The sequence below is a fragment of the Lutjanus erythropterus genome, chromosome 23 (genome assembly GCF_056507025.1).
Source record: "Lutjanus erythropterus isolate fLutEry1 chromosome 23, fLutEry1.hap2, whole genome shotgun sequence".
Lineage (NCBI taxonomy): Eukaryota > Metazoa > Chordata > Actinopteri > Lutjaniformes > Lutjanidae > Lutjanus > Lutjanus erythropterus.
In genome coordinates this window covers 17733664-17743720 of record NC_139339.1, presented here as the reverse complement: position 1 = coordinate 17743720, position 10057 = coordinate 17733664, and the positions used below count along the sequence as shown (strand labels likewise).

At 37.4% G+C, this 10057-nt stretch overlaps 1 protein-coding gene across 2 annotated transcripts in view; it reads left to right on the top strand.

The window, feature by feature from the left end:
- Positions 1–2564: 2564 nt before the first annotated feature.
- LOC146305963 (actin-binding protein WASF3) overlaps positions 2565–10057 on the top strand; it is a 52531-nt gene continuing 45038 nt past the window's right edge. For both annotated transcript variants that reach the window (XM_084711858.1, XM_084711857.1), the window contains exon 1: positions 2565–2837. The gene's annotated coding sequence lies outside the window, so the exon portion shown is untranslated. The remainder of the gene's footprint in view (positions 2838–10057) is intronic.

The following is a 10057-nucleotide window of genomic DNA, read 5'->3' as shown; positions in this document are numbered from 1 at the left end:
CAGCATTAATTTTAATTCTGATTAATGTGAAATGGCCAAACTAAAACACTTTAAAATGTTTTTTTTTAATCGAAAATCGAAAAGTGTCTTCATTTTACGGTATGTAATTATTCTTCCATTATTAATTTTTGTTTATATGGATTTTAGAGGTTGTCAACAAAGTGTATACAGCCTAGATACATACAAAATAACTATTAATTAATTTTCCATTATACTGATATGTGCTTACCCATTTAAAGGTTAATGTGTTTAAAGTCATCACGCAGCTCCACTGTCTTCGTGCTCTCAATCACCACCAGGCAGCATCTTTAACTGTTTGTTTTTTTTTCAGTGTCACTTAAATCAGCACCATGGACAGCGACAGATGCTGAGGAGGAGATCCAGATTTCAAACATGAAGCAACAGCGCCACTGAGTGGTGGAGCTGGAGAACAGCAGAACTCTCGACTGAACACTGAATTTATTAAAGGATCATATAATGTCTTAAAATACACTTTCAAATGTATCCATGTGAAAGATTTCATACTATTTATATTAAATATGTCCAACACTCGTACATACAAAAAAAAATTATTATCTATCTCTCTTTTAAGCTTAAATAATGAACACTCATATATGCAAACATTGCAGACATCTACCATTAAATAAAATCAAAATAATAAAAAAAACAATAATCAGTATGAGATACATAAATGTTAATGTAAAATTACAATAAAAACATACATTATCTTTCATTGCAGTACAGTTGGACCATTTTGATTCTTTCTTAGTGTCTTTGACTGAGATTAATTTAAAATTAATTTAATCTAAAATTACTACCAATCAGTTTTACAAAACTAGATTTAAAATGAGTAAATCCAGAATTACAATCAAGCAGAGCTCTGTTGCACAATTAAAGACTAATCTCAATTCAGTAAATCCAAGTTTAGTGATGTAAACCAAAATTACCAATATAGGGATGCTTGCTTAACCAAATTAAAGTAAATACATGAATAAAAAATTTAAACTTTGTAAAATCTTTATCCATCAAAATTGCTCTGTATTCCTTAATAAAATGTTACATTGCTAGCCAGCTAAGAAGAAAAAACAAAAAGTTATATTGTTTGCTAGCACAGCAGAAAATTATGTTGCTCAATACATCTCAAAAGGGCAACCATTTGAAAAGTTAAACCTCCACTGGATCACACTTTACATAGGAGTTTAGTTTTGGTGCAGGGGAGTGTTAGAGTAAAAACTAATCTGAGCTTTAAATTTAATCTTTCCAAATTTTAAGATGAGTTTAAAAGTTTGGTGCAACACAATTTAAAATTAAAGCATGATTAAACCTGTTTTTTAAAAAAATCCTTGTTGGTGCAACCCTGTTTAAAAGTCTTAACATATTCTTTAAATTCACATCAAATCTGGTTAAATTGGGGAAATAATAATTGCTGTTTTGCATTTATCAATGTTATATTTATTATTCTTCACATATTTTTTACACAATTTTTACACAGTTATTTTTTACACATTTTTTACACAATATATAATCCTTCATTTGAGTCCAAAAAGTATTTCAACATATACGATGATAAAACCACTATGTTAAAGATTCTGATTCAACTTTAAAGAGATGTATTATTATATGCATTGTGTAAAACTTGAAAATGATTTTTCTATTAAATATGCGGTCATATAGGAATGAAACCAGTGAAATTAGCTGCTTTTGCAGAAATGAAAAAATACCTGGTGATTATTTTTTCGCTCTCAGTTCATTAATTGAATCCAAAGAGCCTCCACATGTGTTTACATATAAGTGTCATATTCCCACAGGCCTGCAGCGGCTCTGCCCGCTCGCCCATGCTGCTGCTCGATGGAGTGGGTGGTGGTCTCGGCTGCCACCGGCAAAAGTCGGAGCACTTCGGATGCGCATGCGTCGTTCCTCGAATTTGCTGCATCTCCCTGATTCGCCTGAGTTGCGTCAAGCTGGCAGGAGGTATCACTAGAAATTCAAGGCAGTAAAGGCATTGAACAGTCAACATAAAATAACTTTAAACAATTATTCCTCTACTAAACAGTTGTTCTGAAGTATTAATGCATACAATGAGATGATCTGAGATGTTTTATTGTAGTGGCATCATTAAATACTGGTGTATGTAGCGTTGGAGCTACATGGGTGGGATAATTACTCACTTCCATATATACCTTAAATAATTACCTGTTTATCATGTATAACCTAAATATTTAAGGGGGAAGGGGTTTATTTTGCAATAATAACTCATAACCCCATTATCTTTGTACTTTATTCCACTTATTACACGGCTATTTATTAAATAATAATAATAATAATAATAATAATAGTAATAAAAATCATAATAATAACAATAATATGAGATCATGTTGATTTAAAAATGATTTTTATTAATTCAATGATGTATGTCACTAGTGAAAATGTCTTGTTTATAGGATGGGTCCCCATTTTTGCCCATCACGTCTCCACTTCTGTTTAGCAACGTTTACTGAGACTTTTATTTTGAATGCAAATCGGAAGTGGTGTTTCTTTACGACAGGCTGCAGCTTGACGCTCGTCAGGTCGACGGACGCTGCCTTGGAAACGACATAAATCCAGTCCACGCAGCTGGGTTGCGAGCAGGGACCCAGATTTCCTCACTTCAAAGGCTTCTCTCCTCCTCTTCCTCCTCCTCCTCCTCCTCCACCTCCTTTCTCCTCCATCCCTCCATCCATCCATCGAGCTGCGAACATGGACGACCTGAAATGAGATGCAGAGCAAGAGAGAAGGAGCGGAGAAAACCGGTTAAATAAACGAGAGAAGAAGAAGGTGACGGGAGGGACCGCAGCCAGGTAAATCTGATTTTAAATCGGCTTTGCGTGTGACAGCAGCGGCGTGGACACATGTCTCCTGTGAGCGCACGTCCAGGCAGAGGGAGGGTGCGTTTGTTATTGTTGTTGCATCGTACACACACGCACAAAACACAATGCACCCGCACTTATACACAGGCTGCATGCTTATTAATTAGAGCCCATTCATCTGCAGGCGGGCAGGCAGGTTTTCACTCCATTTTTTCCTCAATAATCGTGACCGCCATCGTTTTCCATCGCACCGGTCAGGTGTGTCTCCGCTCCTCCTGCAACAAAATGTCACCAGTTGGTCGAATGTGTCACAGGATTTAACAGGGAACAAGCTCGTGGCTGCATGTCGACTAGAAAGAGAGCAATTGGGCTTATACAGGAGGCGTGCAGGGGATTAGTCTGTGCCAGGGGCCCATTCTGTCACTGTCTGTCAATATACTGCTTTTTTTTTTTCCATCGAATTTGGTTTAGAGATGCGTCTTCAACCACAGAATTAATGGGCTTAAATGTGCTTGTACCTGCACACATATTTAACCACATTCTGTGGTACAAATTCAAGTATGACCCATGCTGTGCTAAAATTGCATGTTTTTCAAATAGGATTGGGTTTAGAGACGTGTCTCTAACTACAGAATGAAATGGCTTAAACAGGACATATATTCTGGCTATATTCTGTTAGAAATTGAAGTTATTGCCATTTGTCAATATACTGCTAGAATAGTATGTTTTTCAAATGAAATTCAGTTAAGTTATACCTGCAGAGTAAAAGGGGCTTTAAAATGTAACCATATTCTGTGTTAGAAATTAAAGTAGGACCCATTCTGTGGCTGTCTGTCAATATGCTGCTAAAATAGCAACTTTTTGAATGGAATTCTGTTTGGACACGTGTCTCAAGCTACATAATTGATGGACTTAAATTTTAACTGTATTCTGTGTTCAAATATTATCCATTCTGTGCTAAAATAGTATGTTTTTCAAATGGGATTCAGTGAGGAGATGAGTGGCAAACTATAGAATAAAAGGCTAAAAGTGTAACCATGTTCAATGTTAAAAATTTAAGTATGACACATTTTGTAACTGTCTGTCAATTTAGTGCTAAAATAACATGTTTTTCAAATGGAATTTGGTTTAGAAATGTGCTGCAGAATTTATGGGCTTAAACGTGTTTGTACCTGCTCATGTATTTTAACCCTATCCTATGTTAGAAATTCAAGAAGGGCACATTTCAAGCTTAAATTGCATGTTTTTCAAATGGAGTTCAGTTAGATGTGTCTTGAACTATTGAATCTGTAGGCTTAAATTTAAATCATATTCTATCCTTGAAATTCAAGTACGACCCATTGTGTCACTGTCAACTAAATTGTCGTGTTTTTCGAATGGAATTTAGTTTGTGATGTGTCTCAAACTGCAGAATTAATGGACGTAGATGTGTTTGTGGCTGCACGTGTATTTTAACCTGATTCTATGCTGGAAATTCAGTTCTGTTGTTCATTCAGAGTGCATTCAAATTAGATTTTATTCAGAGATGTGTATGAAATGTATTAATTTCGTTGGGATTCTGTACGTCTTTTGTTGTGAGGATGTTAGGAGTTTGATTATTGTGGCTCATTTTGCTGCTGTTGCTGTTGCTTACCTCTGCTGGTTGATTCCCTACATGTCCTCTGATTGGAAAAGGCCCGCTGTAATCTGAATCCAGGTAGCCTCAGCCACCTGGTGGGATTTGTGCGGATTATCATCCCTACGTGATGTTTTATGCGAACAAGGGGCAAATGATAATGAAAGTGTAGTGGAATAACAGGGAGAAATCAAGCACTTGCCTGTTTGAATGACCAGAAATAAACCCAGAGAAATAGTCCAGTATCTCAAGAAAAAGACTTTAACTATAATCATAATTGTCAAAGGAATGAAACTTTACAGCATTTGTCAGATAGAGTGGCAACAATTAATGGATTAGTCAATCAAAAGAAAATTAATTTGTGTTAGTCTTGTTAATCTATGTAATAGTTTAAGCTGTGTATCTAACAAAAATGCCAAAAACTCTCAGCATTTATTTAATAGCGTTCAATAGTTATTTCCTTACATTTTGTAGACTAAACTAGGGACGCACAATAAATATTGTGGCTATGAACTGTTGTTCAGTAACGGGACATATATATTATTTTTTATTGTTATGACAATGAAATCATAACTGATAAATATCCTCTATGATAAGATCTGATCTGACAGATTACGTCAAAGAATATAACTTGAATTCTTAGACAAAAGGCTCTATAAAAAGTCAACGTATATTTGTGAAGTTTGAACTTTACTGGTGGCGATTGTGATCTCTATTGTATTATTAATGCACAGCTTTGTTGAATACTTGATTGGTCTGATTATTTCTGAATTACAGACCGTTGCTATGAAAGACTATGCTATGGACACAGTTCTGATTCAGACATTAAAGCAGGACAGGGACATCTCTCTGCACTGTCATGTTGATATTTCATATTTCTAAACTCCACTGAGCAGACTGAGGTTGACATGTGCAGCAGGACATTAAGGAGAACGTAGCATCCATTGCAAACTGTTTGCAATATATTGTGCCATGCAACAAAGTGGTTTTGGGGTTTAAATAGATTGGCATTGTTTGTTAAATACTAGCAGGGCAGGTTAGTGTCATAAGTCATTCAACAGGGAGTGAGTTCAAGTAGTGGTCCTGCAGAAACACTCTTGAGCAGGACCTTGACTCTCTCCCAGCTCCAGTATTCCTCATCTGTTGATCTCTGATCACCCAGTTAACTTTTTTTTGTTCAGCTTGTTAACCAGTGATCTGCTTGCAGCCAGTTAGGGCTGAATGACATGCAGTGACAGATTGTGATTGTACTATGAATCACAGTTTTAGTGGGAATGATAGAACCCCAATCCCCAAAAAGTTGTGACATGTAACTACAAACAAAATGCATTGATTTGCAAAAAACTTTTTTGACTTATATTCACTTGAATACAAGATATTTAATGTTCAACCTGAATAACAAAGACACAATATTTAAGTTTAAACTAATTAACTTTATTCATTTTTTTGTAAATATACACTCAGTCTGAATTTGATATCTGCAACATGTTCCAAAAAGTTGGAACAGGATCATGTTTACCACTGTGATACATCAGCTTTTCTTTTAACAAAACTCAGTGAGTGTTTGGGAACTGAGGACACTGATTGTTGAAGTTTTGAAGTAAATTCTTCCTCATTCTTGCTTGATATGCGACTTTAGGTGCTCAACAGTCCGGGGTCTCTGTTGTCACATTTTGTGCTTCATAATGCAGAATGTGTCTTGACATTGTCTCACTGAAATAAGCAGGGACGTCTCTGAAAAAGACGTCCGGATGGCAGCATGTGTTGCTCCAAAACTTGTATGTACCTTTCAGCATTAATGGGGTCTTCACAGATATGACAGTTACCCATGATGCCATGGGCACTAACAACATGTTCACGCCCTCATACCATCACAGATGCTGCTTTTGACAATCAAACAATCTGGATTATCTTTTTCCTCTTCAGCCTGGAGGACAAAACGTCCATGATTTCTTAAAACAATCTGAAATGTGGACTCATCAGACCACAGAACACTTTCCCACATTTGAGGACGTCATCTAAGTAATTTGGCAAACAGTGATCAACATTTTCACTATTTTCTGGACCAAACAACTAATCAATTGATCAATAAAATGATGGACAGATTAATCGATGATTATAGTAATTGTTAGTTGCAGATAGTTGTGACTTTTTTTTTTCAAAAACAATGTCAGCTTCTGCATTACACTTGAGCAAATTGCAATTTTGATAATGTCTCAATTAATTATTCAGCCCTAAAGTTTTTCTGATGTTACCCTTGTAAGTTGGACACACAAGCCACAAAGTGACCCTGACACAACACTAATATTATAACTGGATAAAGTGGAGAGCAAATGTGAGCTCCCTGTTAATTAAAACAGATTTCATTTAACATTTAACCACCGAAAATAACCACTCTGTCATTTAATTCTGTGAACAACAACTGAGTCCTTTCAAGTCTAGACTCCAGCCTGGGTGAACAGTGATTAGATAATAGGTTTCTATTGTGTGTGTGTGTGTGTGTGTGTGTGTGTGTGTGTGTGTGTGTGTGTGTAGCTGCTGTACAGTACAGAGTTGTATTCATAAGAGACAGTGCTCAGACAAGCTTGTGCTGATTCCTTACATAAGCGAATCATCGAGGAAGGAAGGCGAAGAAGGCTGCTGAACGCTAAACAAGCATAAAGGCTCAAACAGGGACACAGCACAACAAGCACAGATGCATAACTAGACGCACACACACACATACATCCACACACCCACATACACACACTCACAGTAACTTAACCGAGTGTGAAGCAGAGACAAAGCTGGGGTGATGCTGTGCTGGTTGACATAGAAATGTTTTCTGCTGAGGCCACAAAGGGCATTTTCTAGTTTTTCAAGCATTTTTTTTTCTTTTTTTTTAGATGCGCTCCACCCGTTTTCTCCCACAGGAGTCACTAGTTTGCTTACATTTACAGTTTTTTTATTGCATTGTCCTCCACCCTCCAAACAGTAAGGATCACTTTTTAAAGGGCAAATACGCTGACATTTTTGTCTGTTTGTTCCAAAATGAGATGCAAAGACGCTAATTTAACATACTTCCAGGCATAACTCTCTCTCTCTTTTTGGAGGAATTTGCTCTAGTTTTAAATACTGACTGATGGATATCTGGTGGTATTGTCTCTTTTAGTTTTCCTAGCAATAGGTTTGAACAGTGTTTCCAGGCCTTCAGTGAGGAATGTTTTCTGTATGTTTTATACCGGGACATTTATTGTGTCCTTTATTTCAGTATCAAACACAACAGATCACGTTGTTCTTTCTCCCCTTGCTTCACTTCTCTCAGTTTCTTTTCATTTCCGAGTCTTTCTGAAGCTCTCGTCATTCTTTCCTCTGGTGTAAACAGAACTCATTGCCTTTGAGCAGTTGGACTCAAAGTGAAGGTTGATGGAATATCAGGTTAACTTTTATGCTTGTACTTGAGGTTTGGGCTTGTAGTCTCATCACTCATGGAGTAAATGCATAAAACGTCCACTGTATGATTTTAAAAAAGGACGGCCACCAAACTGAAAACAACCTTCCGTCCTGAATGTTCTGTGTTTTTTTGCTGGAGATTTAAAGCTGCTGTTTTATTCTCTGCTCAAACACTGAGGATGATTAGGATTCCAGAGGTAAAGCGGTATGTTTTCACAGTAATCTGTATTTCAGGAGTGCGTCTCTGTCCCTGGATAGAAGGCGCTGCACTTATACATTTTCCAGATCTTTCCTCCCAGAGGAGCTTTGTTCTGTGCCTCAGCCTCCTCTTTGAACCACATCTAGTCGATTTTAAACGTTTCCAGGTGAAAGGAAGTGGCATATTATTCAAACAGATCACTGCCTTCCTTGGATTTTCCCTCGAACACATGTTCGGTGCGTCTCGTTGAGGCTAATGGTTTGAATTAACTCTGAAGATACACAGCAGCCTCTTCAGGGTGCACTCAGACTGAGTGATGTGGCCACTTAGAGATCCTCTCCGGGGCTATTCATAGTCTGAATAACCATCTGACACATTGAATAGGATCTGTCTGTTATGAGTCTTCGTACAGTATATCTCACTCTGTTCCCATTGAAGGATGATGTAGTTAAAGAGAACTGGTTTTAGTGAAAGCCATTAGATTTTGAAAATATCCAGCTGAATAGGCTGAAAACAACCTTTTGTCAGCATTATCATATTTTTCTACAAACTAAAACTCGTGCCATCAGAATAACTTGAGAGATGCTATAAAAATGAACACATAGTGACTTTAAAGGTCCAGTGTTTAAGATTTATGGGGGTCTATTAATGTCAGCTTGACTTTTGAGCAACTTTCCTTCACAGTAATACAAACCCAATTCAAAAGAGTTGGGACATTGTAAATAACATGCAACATGTTCCAAAAAAGCTGGCACAGGAGCATGTTTACCACTGCAATGCATCATGGGAGACAGGTCTGCACTGCAGGCAGGTCATTCTAGTACCTGAACTCTTTTACTATGAAGCCACGCTGTTGTTGTGTTGCCTTCCACTCATGTGACAGTTACCCATGATGCCATGGTCACAGATGCTGCTTTTGAAGTTAGTGCTGGTAACAATCTGGATGGTCCTTTTCCTCTTAAGCCCGGAGGACACAACGTCCATGATTTCTGGTAACCAGAAGTCATAGTTATGCAGTGATACAGGAGGAAGCATTACACTAATAATAGAAGAAATACATAAAATAAAGAAGAAATCTGTTATACTGTATTTACTGTAATAAATAAAAAGAAACGGACCATGATATGTCATCAAAGATCAAGCAAACATGAAGTTCAGATACCTGTTTCTCAGACAACAGCGCTGTGGTGCCCTTGTTTTGAAATTTCTTTTGCGGGCCAGAATAATTCTTAGTTTCACATTAATTAGAGTCCAAATAAACTTTTTAACTAAATGAGTGTCTGTTGATGAGTCATAAGAAAACATATGTAATGTTGCAGAAGGAGTTGATGTTTGTAAGGCTTAAATTGAGAAATATGCCGATGGCGTCTGGCAGGCAGTGAAACAGACGGTCACTGAACTCCAGAGTGTGTATTTTCAGAGCAGCGTGCGTTTTTTTTTCAGGATAACAGGCTGAACTTTACATCGTCTTGCGCTCCTGCGCTCCTGTGGTGTTCCTGCTGCCTGCCTGAGTTTCCTCGTATCTGGAGAGGAGTGGGCAGGGGGAAAAAACTCACCTCAATCATATATTGTATATTAAATAGGATTTCAACTCATTTAATACACAGTCTAAGGCTCCATCTTGCTTTTTAAACTGCAGTACTAATTTTTGCAGGTTCAGTTGCTACATATTGCTCCTTTAACTTTTCTTTATTATCTTCCTGCTGATATATCACATACATCTACTGCTGGCAGTGATTCCCAGCTCCATTTATTATAAAGTTACTTCTGAAACACAAGGTACAGCCAGGAAGTGGAATTCAGCATTATTTCAGTCAGAAAATGTATATTTTGTAAAGAACTTTGTTTCTGGCTGCTGGGAGTGTTTCCCGCCTGCGTTTTCCCCCCCAGTGTATCATCGTTCTTCCACCTGGTCGTCCGACCTCACTGCTTTAACTGTGTCGGCTTTTGTTATTTTACTCTCAG